We start from the raw sequence: 15,431 nt of genomic DNA on the forward strand, positions 1-15,431 counted from the left end.
TCTGCCTCCCAGGTTCAAGCGATCCGCCTGCCTCAGCCTCCCAAGTAGCTGGGACTACAGGTGTGCACCACCACAACTGGCTAATTTTTGTATTTTTTGTAGAAACAGGATCTTGCCATGTTGCCTGGGCTGGTCTCAAACTCTGGACTCAAGTGATCCACCTGTCTTGGCCTCCCAAAGTGCTGGGATTATAGGAGTGAGCCACTGCGACTGGCTGAAGACTATTGTCACTGAATGTAGAATTCTAGGTTGAAAGGGTTTGTTTGTTTTTTAAAAATTTAACCCAAAAAAATGCTGTTCTACTCTCTTCTGGCCTTTATGATTTCTGATGAGATATCAATTCTTAATTGGATAGTTGTTCTTCTGTGTATAATGTGTCATTTTCTCTTACTTCTTTTTTTTTTTTTTTTTTGAGACGGAGTCTTGCTCTGTCTCCCAGGCTAGAGTGCAGTGACTTGGTCTCGGCTCACCGCAACCTCTGCCTCCCGGTTTAAGTGATTCTCTTGCCTCAGCCTCCAGAGTAGCTGGGATTACAGGTGCCCACCACCACGACTGGCTAGTTTTGTTTTGTATTTTTAGTAGAGATGGGGTTTTACCATGTTGGCCAGGCTGGTCTCAGACTACTGACCTCAGGTGATCCACCCACCTCGGCCTCTCAAAGTCCTGGGATTAGAGGAGTCTAATCCCAGTTCACCTGGCCTTCCTTTGTTCTTTACATTGGATAATTTCTGTCGTTTCATCTTCAAGTTCACCCTCCCTTTTCTCCGCAATCTCAATTCTGTTGTTAAAGCTATCTAGTGATTTTTGAAAAATTTTCAGAAGTTGTATTTTTTTGATTCTAGAATTTGCATTTTTATTATTTGTATTTATTTGCTGAGATTTTAAGTCCATTCGCTATGACCATATTTTCTTTTACTTCATGGGATATAGTTGTAATGCATTCTAGAAATTTCTTGTCTGCTAATTACAACATCTGGGCCATCTCGTGATTATCTCAGTTGATGTGTTTTTATTTTCAGAATGTGTCCGTCTCCCCTGCTTCTGTATATGTTGGATTATTTTAGTCTGCATTCTGGACATTATGCATGTCAAGTTGTATAGATTCTGGATTTTGCTTTTTTTCTCCAATGGATGTTATCTCTTTTGGGGTTTCAGGCAATTATCTTGCTTGGATTTGTTACTGGTGGCGAATCTGACATGTCTGTGGCCAACTTGGTCCTTGCCCCTTCTGAAGAAAGAATTTGGTAGAAACGCAGAGTAGGTTTAAGGCAGAGGGAGAGACTGAAGCAAGTTTTAGAGCAGGAGTAGAAATTTATTAAAAGGTTTCAGAGCAGGAATGAAAAGAAGTAAAGGACACTTGGAAGAAGGCCAAATGGGTGACTCTAGAGGTCCAGGTGCCTGTCGGACCCTTGACTTGGGGTTTTAGATACTGACATGCTTCCAGGGTTTGCATTTCTTCTCCCCCGAGTCTTCCCTTGGGGTGGGCTGTCTGCATGCCTGGTGGTCTGCCGGCACTTGGGAGGGGCTGCATGTGCAGTGTGTTTACTGACGTTGTGCACATGCTCCCTTGAGGCAGTTTTTTCCTTACCAGCTCTCCTAGAAGAAGGTCCTATAGCAGTTAAACTCCACCATTTTGCCTCTTAGCGCACATGCTTTGAGCCCAGCCTCTCAGTTCCTGAGATCTTATCGGGAAGCGGCTGGTCACCAGCTTCAGGCGTTTTCTATCTATTGGGAGCCTGTCTTTCCCTGGTGCCGGGTGAGGCTGATCATTATTTTAGAGTGACAGTTTAACAACTGCCCGACCGTCACCTGTTGGCCACCCAACATTCCTGGAGGGGGGTCCCTCTCCTGTTCTGCTCATGTCTGCCTAACTACCTACTCTAACGATTTAAACTGCAAACGTTTCTTAGGCAGCAATGCCAATATCAGCTCAGATTCTTCTCCAGTAGCTTAGTTGCTTTGAGATGCCTCCGTGCACATAAGGCTCAGGGTTCAGACAGCGATGTGGGCACACAGAGTACTGGGATCCTTTCTCTGGCTCTTTCCCTTCAAAGATTTTTACCCTTTCTCTCCAGTGTCATGGTTTCCTTGTTTCCCAGGCCCCAGAAGTTTTATTGTTCCCCCCAGTGGCCACCCTTCCACTTCCCCGCTGTTCTACATATTGTACCAGCTGCATCTGGCCTCAACTAAAGGCTACAAATATCAAAACTCACTTTTCAGAGCACGAACTCTCCATCATGATCTGCTTGCTTTTGTTCACTGAGTGTTACAACTCAGCCATCACCTGGAGAGAAAGTCAACTATATTCAACTTAATCACTAGAAAAGGAAAGTTGTATTTCTTAATAAATCAAAGAATGAAGTAATTTCATGATGAGAAAGGACATCTTGGGCCCGACACAGAGTAAGCCCTAAATGAATGCTCAGGGCTGATGAATCTTCTCCCCAGTCTCCCACTTTGCAAGATTACCTTAATGATCGATTGCTCACTTTCTCTTCAAGCAGCCCATTCCATTTTAGACAAATCTGGGCATTTGAAATATTTTCCTCTCATGTGCTCAAAACATTTTCATTTCAGCTTCCGCTCTGCAGTCCCAGTGCCCGTCCTCCCCAGGGCCACACAGAATGAGCCCGATTCCCCTTCCCTACGAATATCCCTGAACTCTCAAGTAGGGGAAACAGCCTCAGCTTCTCCAGCCTGTCTTTGTAAGAGTGAGATTTCTAGTCCTCTCATCGTTCTAGTCTCTTTCCCTTGAGCAGAATTCTGTACCTGCACAGCTGTCTCCAGATGTGATATCCAGAAAGGTCTCAGCACCCTGGGTGGAGCCTGGGGGGTGCCCCTTCTTTCTGTTAGGCAGCTTAAGCTCCCATTGGCTCTTCTTGCAGCCATGTTGCAAAGGCTTATACTAAGCTGGTGGCCAGTGAGCACCCCTGGGCCCTTTTGATCTTTCCCTACATAAATTTGCACACCAACTTTCTGCAGGTGGCCTCCCATAGCTGCCTTGTAAGGGGAGCAACATCAAACCTCAAAGAATTTACCACCATGAAAGCCTGTCTTGCCCCAAGACCTTCCTCACCCACAAAGCATAAGCCTGGGCAGGGTTTGGAACCACATGCCCTAAGGCTCTTAAATCTGTCTATATCTCTGCTCTATAATTTTCAGAAAAATTAACTGCATTATGGGGTGGCTTATATTCAAGTCAGGGTCCATACAGCCAGTAGAGGGCAAAAATGATGAATGCCGTATGGAATCTTACGGCTTGCAAAACAGTTTCTATATCACCCCTTTGGATCCACAGAATAACTAGTAAACTGTCTGAGGCAGCTAGGGAGGGTGGATCATTTCCATTTGACAGGCGAGGAAAGGGAGGTTGCAGGGAGGCTCCTGGCTGCTACCACTAAAAACAAAGAAGAGTCAAAAGTGAAGGAACAGTGCACTCTGTTTATTACAAAACCCGCTCTGCTTAACATCTCAGGGGCTCTAGGCTTCCGTCTGAATCGTCTCAACCATCCTCCATGTAGAAAGTTTTTTCTCAGGGCATTTTTGGATCCAGATGATCTGAGCTAATCCCCCTGTCCCCTCACCCCCAGCCCCAAGGGGTGGGCTAGGAGTACAGCTGTGCATTTTAACGAGGGAGAAGGGAGTCTCCAGGCTGCTTTCCAAGAAATTGCTTCTAAAATCATTTGCCTCCAGCCCCAGACAAAAGCTCAGGTATGGAAGCTTGGCTGCTCCTGACCTTTTACATCCCCAGAACCAAGCTGCAGGGAGGAGGGGACGGCTGCACAAAAGGGTCTGGGGAGTGACCCGGCCTGCCTCAGCTACCTGCTGTTCGCCACAATGGGACCCGAGTCCCGGGCTGCCTCTGGAGGCAGGAGAAAAGGGCCGAGATAATGACGGGCTCAGCTACCGCTGCTCTCTTCAGAGAAAGGAGAAGAGGGAGGAGGCAAAACCTCCCGGATAATAAAGAAGTAACAAATGAGGAATAAAAGCTTATGGAAGACATCTTAACCCAGGGATGAAAAAGTGTCAACATCTGTGAGGCTTTCTGCACCAGCAGACCCGGCCCTGATGAAAACCCTCGAAAAGCCATTCATCGGAGCAGAGGCAAAAAGGCTACATTTTTCTATGGGGCGTCGAGGGCTCGAGGAGGCCACCCTTTCCTTTTCGGATGCTGCTGAACCAAGCGCTAATGTTCATCTCCAGCTTTATTAAGGAACCGGGGCGGGAGGAGAATGGAGGGCTGGGATCTTCGTTATCCCAAAGTCTGCGAGGTGGGTGGATTTAGGAGCAAGCTAGATGTGTGCACATTGAGGTAAGGAAGAAAAGCCAGAGGAATCAGAGAGAACGCTGTTGAACAAGGGTCTCTTTTGACCGGGGCCTTTAGGAAGGACGTGGCTGCAGGAAAACTAATCCTCTTAGCACCGACTTATGTGTGTGTACAAAACAGGGAAATCAAATCTGAATGTCCTCATTGCATTTGCTAAAATACCTGATGAAAACACAAAGATTCCTTTCTCTGATCTTCACCTTTCATTCAGAAGCCGGACAGTGGCAGATGCTTGCTTAGAAGGCTGATGTTTTAAAAATTCAAACTGGGAGTTTGGGTTGGGAGAGGAGCTGACCTACCCTCTTTCCAAGGGGTGCGGGTTGCAGAACTTTGAGCCTTTGTATCTCCCCCCCGGGGTTTTCGACACCCTCCTGCCTTGTTGCTTTTGAGGCAGTACATGTGGTTTCACTTCTTGAGTTTGTGCTCCATGTTCACCTTTGGAATGACTCTCCGGAGGCCTCAGTGAAAGAAATCTCAAATCCTGGCCAACAAATGCAGCTTCCTGAAAAGAGTGGGGAAGCTGGTATAAAGAAATGCGCTCCCAAATTAGTGGCTGCTCTGCAGCTGGGGATCACTGTGCCCTGGCCAGCGAGCACCACGATGGTCCTCACCCAAACCCACATACTTACACTCCACATACCCCCACACACCCACACCCAGGCATACACTCCCCCAACTTATCCACACATGCACATAACAGCCCACACCACTCACCCTCATGTACACACACACACACACACACACACACACACGTGTCCTTCCAGTTATAGATACACCTCCCCGGCCAGTGCACTCGACAGCACACGTATCCTCTTGCTCCCAGTCTGAACGGTCGTACTCAGTCTTATGGGCAGGCATCCTCCTTCCCCATCTCTAACACACCGGGCTTTCGATCACATGTGTCAGTTATGACTTGGCTTTAAAATGAAACAGGATGCAAGTGAGGATGAGTCAAATGTTTGGGGGATTGCCAAGGAGATTTTACCTAAGCTAAAACAGGAGGGTGCACTTTTATTTTTCCTTTCATGTGTTACAGGGCTATTTTAAATTCAAAACTATTGTTTGCTATTGGGATAGAAAAGGAACAGAAGTGGAGGAGGCAGCCGTAGAAAGGTGGATTATGGCTCCGGGTCCGGTGTGAGCTGCCCATCTGTGGGCTGGCTCTGTGGTCCTAGGCGGCCAGGGCAGGTGGTGAGATCCCAGGTCCTCAAAGTATTTAAGCAGTGGGCCAAGCATCCTCTATCATCATCAGTTGGAGGGAATTCCTGTGCAAGGTGTGCAGTGGAGCTGAACGAGCTCTGATATCTTTTACAAACTTAATAATAATATGGAGTACTAATTGTGTGCTAGTCTCTATTCTAAGGGTCTTCAATGGATTCTCCAATTTTCCCAGCTCTATGATGTGAAATCTCTCATTATGCACACTTTGTAGGTAAGGAAACAAACCTAGAGTGGCTGGGGACATAGGTAGTAGTGACAGAGCCCGTATTGAAACCCAGATGTACCCAACACCACGCTTAGGTGATTTACCTCGTACTGCAAGGCCTCTTAAGAGAACCTGGTGCTAAGTGATTTTCTGTTCCCTTCTTTCCTTGGTCAGCAGGAGAGGGTTGGATTTGTGCCCTTCCTGGTTCATCCCCTGATAACCTAGCATTGGTCCTCCCTATTCCTTTGGAAGAATGATGGAGCCCGGGAACATCTCTGGTTGGCTGGTCCCTGGGGAGGGTTCCATGTCCAGCTGCCAGACCCCAGAACCACTGAGGGGGTGGAACCTTGTTCCTTGCTGCAGCAGGAGGCACTCAAGTCAGAGGCCCCAGCCATGTGCTTATAGAACCCGTTTGGCAGCCACTCTAAGGCTTGAGGATCATCAGGGAGAATGGCAGCCCTCCAAATTTGTGCATCCGTCTGAGAAGCACACCCCCTCAATCTCCATCCCTCATCTCCAGGCCTCCTCTACTGAGAGGAGAACACAGCCCACCTAGACGAAGTGCAGCAGATACCTCTGGTCCTTTTCTCTTCACCATGCCTAATGTTCCAGGGATCGGGGCATCACAACCACAGACCTGGAACCTTGAGAGTCACTGGATCGAACTCCTTGTGGTGGCTCTGAAGATGTGTGTACAAATTCATTGACACTACACCCTTCAAGAGTCGGAGCTTATTATCCTCTTCTTGAGTGTGGACTGGACTTGGTGACTAGTCCACTAGAACTAGAATATGGCAGAAATGATGGATGTCACTTGGAAATAGTCACTCGGATAATTCTGAAATTAGATGATGGAAAGGCAGTAGCTTCTGTCTTGGGTTCTCCATCTGTGTCTGTCTCTGTCTCTGTCATCACTTGCTCTGAGGAAAGCCAGTGTCCATGTCATGAGGCAGCCTAGGGGGAGGCCTCTGTCGTGAGAAACAAGGATGAGCTTGGAAATGGATCTTCTGAGCCTGCCAACAGCCATGCGTGTGATCCTGGAAGCTGATCTTCCCCCACTGTAACCTCGGGCTGACTGGCCCCCAGAGGACATCTTGACTGCAACCTCATAAGAGATCTTGTGCCAGAACTACCCAACTCAACCACTCCCAGATTCCTAACCCCGAGATGACAGATGTTTGTCGCTTTAAGCTGCTGCATTTGGGGGCCATCGTGATACAGCAACAGATCACTCATGCCCTCCTGTGCTATGCAGTGGGGAGAAGCGAGGGCCTGCTGGGGAAAGTCACTTTCCCAGTTTCACAAAGGACAAGTGAGTGCTTGAAATTAACTCAAATATTTTGACTTCTTGTCTAGTGCTCTTTCCACTACATCAGACTTCCTCTCACTGCCATTTCCCACAAATAAACCAGAAGAATTGAGTTTGGCAAACCTCTGCCTGCTTTTGAGCTCTGATTTTTCTGGTATGAGCGGGATGGACATAGCAGGGGACGCAGCAATGACAGAGAATTGGTGGGGACAGAGGGCCATTTAAGGGATTGTTTGACAGTATAACAACCTCCACATCTGCCCTTCTCCCCAGGGCTCGCATTTTGGCTGATATGGGAAGTTCAACCCACACGTATGAATTCTGAATTTAATACAGAACTTACCACCCAGAAATGACTGGGTGAAGTAAGTGTAATTTGCCTGTGTTTATTTTTTTTTATTATGAACTTAAGCAAAGTTTATGGAAAAAAGGAACCCGCCGATCACGAAATGTAGCTATTTACATCTCTCCAAGCTCTGTTTGTGAGCGTTCTTTGCACAGCTGTAATGACCTATGCAGACGCCATAGTGTTTGCCTTCCTCCCTCAGCAAGTGTTCTGTTGTGCCCCGGGCGGGCCCTGTGCGTTTGTGAGCTCAGAGCCCACTGCGTCTGGCTCTCCGAGACCACCCTCCCGTTCACCCCGTGCCCTGCTGCTGTCCGCTCCTCCTTCTCTGACCCCTTGGCTCTGCCCCAGCTCCTCTCCCACCCAAGCCTTCTTGCCTGGCTCACTCGTTGGAGCACAGCTGCGTGCTCACGCGTAGCATCTTGACACTCCCTCAGCTCCATTTTGGGCTTGTCCCCGGCTCCTCATGCTGCAGAGGCAGTAGGTACACTCCTGTGCCCCTCTGAGCCATGGAGGCTGCACAGCCTCGCTGTTGATGCCGGGCCTGAGATGTCACTGCTTGTGACAATTTCACTTCCCTGGTGACTCAGGCCACCTTGGGTTCTTAGCACGTCTTCCTCTGCCCTCTCCCACCCGGCCTGAATCACTGAAGCAGCTGGCTTGCTAGAATGCGGGTGCCGGGCCCTCACCCAGTCCTTCTGAATCTAGAGAAGGGGCTGGGAATCTGCGTTTTTACAACCTCCCCAGGTAATGCTGGTACCCACTACAATGGGAGAACGACGGCTCTGCTCTTGCCACTTATTTACAACTTGGAGCTTTTAAAAATGCCTTGATTGGCCTGGTGTTTTAGAAAATCTTGGAGAGGCCGTCAAGAGCAACCCTCGATTCTCTGAACCTAAGCCCTCAGCCGGAGTGACCCTGCTTTCACCTCCATGTTCTCCCGCCTCCTTCTCTTCCCGTGACCTCTTGTCACCTACGGCAGCAGCAGGTCAGAAAAAGCCAGGACATCATTCTCACTGGTCCGCTCAGCTTCCCTGGAAGCCCAGGGAGTGGTTTCTGAAGGAGGCACTGGCAATTATTGGCCAAAATGAGGGCTAGGAATTTCCGATTGGCCTCTGAGGTTGGTTTTGTGTGTGCTGTGCATGGAGGATGGATCACATGGGTGGAGGGGTGGTCTATGCCATGGTGGTCTATGGAGGAGGCGCCTGATGGGTGTGCTTTGCAGAGTCCTCTCTTGTATCCTCCCACTCTGTCATGGGGGCCAGTTCCCCAGGGCTGCTGATTCAGTGTTTCCTCCCAAATAGAGGAAAACCTTCCTGACTCGCCCAGGGTTTCCAAACTATCCCTCACTCCTCGGTCGTGAGGGGCAGGACCCTACCCTGGACCTCACAGCTGTCCATAGGATGGCTCCATAGGATGAGGGGTTCCGGATAGATGGCCTGGGAAGTCCTTTCCAGTCCGAGGCTTTGTGTTATTGACTGCAGATAGAGGTCTCTCAGTGCCACCAAGGCCCCACCCTGGCCATGACCTCCTCCCCTCCCGGGGTGGCCGGACCTACAGCGTTGTGGCGTGATCCAATCCCCTTGTGAGTGGAGACCAAAACAGGGCTCCAGTCCCAGAGTCCTGGGAAACCCACCAAGCTGAAGCATCAGTCAATCCAACACAGAGAGGCAGGTTGGAGGGGCTTAGAGTGCTGGGGGCTGCAGGCATGTCTGCTGACCTCTGTGCATGCTCACACTCACGCTCCCAGTGCCCTCCTAGCGAGTTGGTGGCAGCCAAGTAGCAGCTAGCTCCTAGCTTGGTAGCTTTGCTTTGAGGCCTGGGATGCCTAAATTCTCCCCAAGGCATTTCCCCTAACTGCCTGCCCCCTGAGAAAGAGCTCCAACCCTTAGAGAATCCAGGGCTGGATGCACAGTGAAAGATGTAATAGGAGTCTAAGCAAAGCCACAGAGAGGTATAGGCTGCAACCCCCAACTCTGACAGCTGTTCTTCCCTGCATGATGGACAGACACAGCCTCAGCCTGGAAACGTCCTCCTGGGTATCATCTGGTGACTTCTACCACTCAAACTTTGGGTCTTAAGGGATGTTAGTCAAGAGAGCAATTATTGTTCACAGCCCAGGATGACCTATCGTTGGTGTACCTTTTCATGGACCCATCTCCTCTCCTGCCAGTCACTGAGATTCCTTGGCTACCCTGGCAAGCCCTAACCTGTCAGTCCTCCACACAGGCAGCCCCGGAAGGAGGCTGCTTTGGGCAGAGGAACTCATCTCCTTCACCTCTACCCTCAGGCCCCATGAGTGAGACAGGCTGAAACCTCCTCCAATTCTGGGGCCTTTGGTTCAGGGGCAGGAGCTATTCCACTAGTTTGATACCGACTTCCATAGCTGGGGACTGACACCATAAATCCTGACCCAGACACATGACAGCAATGGCCAGTGAAACAGGGTGGATGCAAAAAGTTGCCGTGAATGGGAGAGAGGAGCCAGGGTATGGGGTGGACCGCAAAGGCTGACCTCTTCCCCTCAAAAGAAAGATGATCCAAAGGTGTCACCCTCACAAACATGGTTAGGGCTGCAATAGAAAAGAAACTTCTAGTCCTTCTGGTCCCTGACCCTGGGCAGGTCAAGCAATATCTCTGGGCCTCAGTTTCCCTGTTGGTAAAATGTCCAGATACACTGATTGATTGACAATAAGGGTTGTCCCACCATTTGTGTTCTATGTTTTATATCTCTTCTGTAAGTTTCTAGTTTCCCAAAGGGTACGTCTTGGGGAAGAGTAGACAGAGAGAAAGTAGGAAGAGTAGACTTCTCTTTCTGAGAAGACAGAAAGCGCAGTCCTTGAAGGCAGGTGTGAGGGGAGCGTGCACAGGAGGGTATTTCCCAGGATTGGAGAGTTATTTTCTCCATTCTGAAGATGGGGAAATAGCTTCAGAGAAGCTGAGCGAGCCCAGGGCTGCAGTGTGGCTGAGCTGGGTTTCGGACTGCACTTTCTATTGCTCTTCCTGTAGGATTGTCCCTGCCTTTCTCCTTCCAACTCCATTTGTTAGAGTCCCTCCACCCTCTCAGTCCCTCACTGACCTCTCCATGTGGCCTTCCCTGGCCCCCCAAGCAGAATCGCTCCCCACCATGCCCAATGGCACTTTGTCTCCCCTGCTCTTGCCCCCTGACTTCTCCTTGGACCAGAGACAGTCCACCTGTTCCAGGGGCCTGGGAGCTCCTCGAAGGCTGGGACTTCCCCTTCTGAAGTCGTTCTTTCCTGGCCCTGCCACAGGGAATGGCACAGAGTAGGTGCTCTGGGAACGAGTGTGAAACTGAGGTTTCCCAGAGGGTCCTTCTGCTTCAACATGTGGGTTCCTCACATATGTCACCTCCCTTTTGGCCTTAGAGGTATGACTGTCTGTGTAACCCCCAGTAACCCCTAGAAGAGTCCTGTATGTTGAGGCCCACACCCCAGTGTAGGTGGGCGGCTGGGAGGGAACTCCTTCTGTTAATTATGACTTAAAGGGCACTCTCTCTGAGGGCCTTCTAGACTAGGCAGGAGAGTGGGGATCCTAGATCCCCTGCCCCTTCCTAGAAAGAGGAGGTTGGTGAGTCCCCACCTCTAGCCCTCTGAGCTGTCATGACTGTGACCTCCCCATCTTTCCATGACCTGTTTTCACTGACAGCAACAGGAGGTCAGAAGAAGCCCATATGTCATTCTCATGGTCCATCCACCTTTTGTTAGGAGCTCAGTGAGGATAAGAACCAAGTACGGCTTATGTTTGCTCTGACTCCTAGCTCTGTGTGCGGGGCATGGAAGGGAATCAAAGAAGGATTTTTGGAGCTGAATAGAATGTATTCTAAGTATTTAGCCCAGGATTGTTAGACCTAAAGGATGGCCAAACATCAGAAGGACCTTCAAGCTCAAGCAGTGAGCCCAGCCCCGTGTTGGGCATGAGACTCTATCTGAGACTCAATGACGAGATTTGTCTGAGGTCACGTGGAACTGCCTGTCGACATTCACTCTGCGGTCTGTGCCTTCTCCCTCCACAGGGGAGACTGTGCACAGTGGGCCAGGTGGTGTCAGGGAGTGGCAGCCCAGGGGCAGTGGAAATAGCATAGGCTTTGAAGTCAAAAAGACCTGAGTTTGAATACGGCTCCACATCTTCCCGTGTGTTGCCTTGGCAATGACTTCGTCTTTCTGGGTTTCACTTATTTTATAAAAGGGGAATAATGTCCACCTTGAAGTTTGCTGTTATGTTTAAAAGGAGGTAATGTTTGGCCAGGGGTGGTGGCTCACACCTATAATTCCAGCACTTTGGGAGGTCCAGGCGGGTAGATCAGGTCAGGTCAGGAGTGACCTGAACTGAACTCCTGGTCCAGGTCAGGAGTTTGAGACCAGCCTGACCAACATGGCAAAGCCCCATCTCTACTAAAAATACAAAAATTAGCTGGGCGTGGTGGCACATGCCTGTATTTCCAGCTACTCCAGAGGCTGAGGCAGAAGAATCGCTTGAACCTGGGAGACAGAGGTGGCAGTGAGCCGAGACTGCACCACTGCACTCCAGCCTGGGCGGTCATGTTTGCAGACTGCCTGAATGCACAGTAGCTACTCAAGAAGTAGTGTAGCCCCAGGCACTCCCCTTCCCTGTTGGCGGGGACAAGGGGATACATTTTTGTCCCTGTGGGGCCTAAGGAGTTCATTCCCCTAGTGTTCCTCAGCTCTAGTTACATCCACGTGCCACCAGCTTCCCCTTCTCTGAGGTTGCCCAGGGGATAAAGGGGGTTTGGCTGTGGGAGGATGGCCTTCCTTCCCTGTTGTGCTGCTGGGGCCAAGAGGGGCCACACACAAACTTGCTCAAGGTCTTCTTTGGCGGAATCCAGGTCCCTGGGCCCTCACCTTGCCAGCGGTGTGACCTGGGACGCTTCTTCTCCTCTCTGAGCCTCAGAGTCCCCCTGGGATTTCACAGGATAACAACCTGCCTTGTCTGCAGCTTGGAGCTGTTGCAAAGATCCAGGTAAGCATTTTACACACAGCGGAGTCCTGTGCAAACGCCGGGAGTCATCACAATTTTCTTGTAAGCACCATTATTTTCTTAAGGAAACTTCAAGAAGTAAAAGAGCCATATACTATATCTTGCAAAACAAATTTTTTAGCAGCAGAAAAAAAATGGAGGAGAGGTTAAAAAGAAAAAAAAAAAGGATTTGAGCCAACAGCTTTGACTCCCTTGTCAGCCAACTAGAGGAAAGAAGTGAGTAACAGAGGTTTATTTCCAAGGGAGCCTGTCTGAGCCAAGAAGAGCTGTTGCCAATCCAGCCAGGGCCTGAGGCCAAGGCCTCATGGGGGGCCAACTGCCTGTTCGCCCTTCCAGACCTCATTTCTCCTACTGCACGTTAGACCAGGGTGCTGGAGTCAGGGTGCCAGAGGGCCTCAGGGCCTGGCTTCTCCAGGCTGGATCTGCTTCTCTTCCTCCTCCACAGAAGAGCCTCGAGGGAGGGTAGGAAGGAGAAAATCCAAACCCCTTGCTGGGTGTATGTCTCTGAGGCTTAACCAGAGTCTGTCCCGTGACTGCCCAGCTCTAAATCGGGGCTGGAGGGATGGTGGCGGGGACTGGGAGGAGATTGCGGAGTGTCTGGGGAAGGGCTCGGAGCCTTTGGGGAGGACCTGGGAGGTTAGGATGGGGGCAGGAGAGGTCCTTTCTCTTGCTTTCTCTGCCTGCCGCAGAGCTGGCCCACCGACCAGGAGACTTCTGTCCCCCTTCCTGTTTCTTGCCTTTCTCAGCTGCCTCCCAGCTCAGGCTCCACAGCTGCCCCTGAAACACAGGTACAGCCCTTGGCACAGCCTTCCTTCCCCGCTTCCCCTCCTTGCCCTCCCCAGTGGGCCATCCAGGCCTGGGCTGCCTGTGGGTGATGCAGGGAGCGCTGCTCTGCCTGGCTTGGGCTTCCGTGCCTTCCTCATGTTGCAGGGCGGGTGGGGACTGTGGCAGTGGGCATGCCGCCGAGTTGGGAAGTCCTGAAAGCTGCCCAAAGCCCAGTTAGAAAGGAACGAGGGGGCGGACTTGGCCAGAACCCTTGCTGGGCAGCCGCCATCAGCAGCCACTGAAACCTTACCTGGCCCAGCCTGCGGCTCTGACTGATGAATGGGAGGCCAGCCAGGAAGGCGCTTCCTCCTGCCAGATGCTCCGTGAGCACTGGCCAGTGGCTGTGACTGACGTGTCATTCCTTTTCACCAAGTGTTAAAAGACGAAGGAAGCTGGTGGAAAGAGCTGGCTCCAGGACAGGAGGGCAGATGGCAGGCTGGGCACGTGCTTCTTCCTTGGCCTGGTGTGGTCACACCGCTCACCTACGCTTGGAGAGAAAAGGTCAGAGTCAGCCCTAGAGTCAGTCCCTCCAGTCCTCTTATTTTACAGACTGGGAAACTGAGGCCTGGCAAGGGGAAGGGACTCACCCAGTGACTTCACAGCTCTCAGCCCTGCGCAATTTCTCTCGTCCTCTGCTGCCTCTCACTGAACCAAGCAAGCCCAGACTGCCCAAAGGATCAATGGATCAAAGGTCTGAAAAATTAGCTGATTGGAGCCAGGCCTGCATTTCTCAAAGAAAAAAAATATTTCATCATCAGCTACACTTCCCAGTTCCCAAGGGTCTCCTCCTTTCCCTCCCTTCCCTCCCTCCCTCCCCTTTCTTTTTTCTTTTCTTTTCTTTTTGAGACAGTCTCACTCAGTCACCCAGGCTGGAGAGCAATGGCGGGATCTTGGCTCACTGCAACCTCTGACTCCCAGGTTCAAGGGATTCTCCTGCCTCAGTCTCCACAGTAGCTAGGATCACAGGCACCTGCCACCACACCCAGCTAATTTTTTTTTTTTGTATTTTTAGTAGACACGGGGTTTCACTATGTTGGCCAGGCTGGTCTCTAACTCCTGACCTCAAGTGATCTGCCCACCTCAGCCTCCCAAAGTGCTGGGATTACAGGCGTGAGCCACTGCACCCAGCCAGACCATTCCTTTCTAAGGCATGAGTCAGAATGCACATTTCTTGGAAAGGATGATTTTCTTATTCCAGTTAATTTCCAGATGCTGAAATTTCAGGTAAAATAATAAGGGGCAAGTTTTCGAGTGAGTGTTTGAATGAGTGTGTGTGTGATCACACGTGTGTGTGTGTGAGATCACACATGTGTGTGCTCAGACTCACTCGGGGTGGGAATCTTTTGGGTCAGAAAGGGACCTCATGGGCCTCTACTTTCAGGATGAACTGGCTGTTCTGGCTTCTCAGCCTCCTCCTCTCCCTGTAGCTGAATGAACGTATTCTCCAGAACCTCTGTTTTCCTGGCAGCATCTCCAGTGGGCAGCAGAAAGAGGGGTGGAGTCGGGAAGAGCGGGGGAGGGGTCTGAGAGGGCATTTGAAATGGAGGCTTCATGTGGTGGAAGGGGAAGCGGGAAGACCATGGTGTTACTATTATTGCAGTTGCCAACGCCACCCCCCCACCCCCACCCCACCCCTGCCACTCTGCTGTGGCCCTTGTCATTTATCACTTACTCTACAACAACCTCCAGACTGGGGTCCACACCCACAGCCCTTCAGCCCCAGGTTCCCTGGACTCCCCTTGCTAGCATGATCTTGGGCCTAACAGATATTTCAGCCTTGTCTTTCTCCGTCCCCTTGGCTTTTTGTTGTAATAGAACACTAACCATTCTGCAAACCTTCTCCTGGCCTCCTGGCCTCCGTGTTTCCCCTGCCAGCCTCTGCAGCCTTGGCTCGGCTCACGCTGTCCACTTCCTCCCTTCTTTTCCGGTCACAAGAATCTCCTTTCAGTCCTTGGGTCAAGTGAGCTCATGCCCACCTCTGCCCCGCACAGTGGAAGATGTAATAGGAGCCTGGTGTTTGTCTGCCTGATGCCCCTTCCCACTAACGACCACCCTCACCTCGTCCTGCCCAGCTCCCACCTCTCGTGTGCGGCTGCACTTCCCATCTGACCCCTTAGCTCCCTGCCGCTCTCTCCTTTCGTCTGCATGCCTCCCTTCACAGAATGAAAAACTGAGGTTTGAAATT

General features: G+C 50.8%; 1 long non-coding RNA gene across 1 annotated transcript; it reads right to left on the reverse strand.

The window, feature by feature from the left end:
* Positions 1-3,421: 3,421 nt before the first annotated feature.
* LOC141409602 (uncharacterized) lies at positions 3,422-13,917 on the reverse strand. Its single transcript, XR_012430571.1, has 3 exons — positions 13,834-13,917; positions 13,497-13,728; positions 3,422-4,829 (listed from the first exon to the last, which is right to left on the reverse strand). It is a non-coding gene; the product is annotated as an uncharacterized lncRNA (long non-coding RNA).
* Between the last annotated feature and the right edge of the window lie 1,514 nt (positions 13,918-15,431).

The sequence above is a fragment of the Macaca fascicularis genome, chromosome 2 (assembly GCF_037993035.2).
Source record: "Macaca fascicularis isolate 582-1 chromosome 2, T2T-MFA8v1.1".
Classification (NCBI taxonomy): Eukaryota; Metazoa; Chordata; class Mammalia; order Primates; family Cercopithecidae; genus Macaca; species Macaca fascicularis.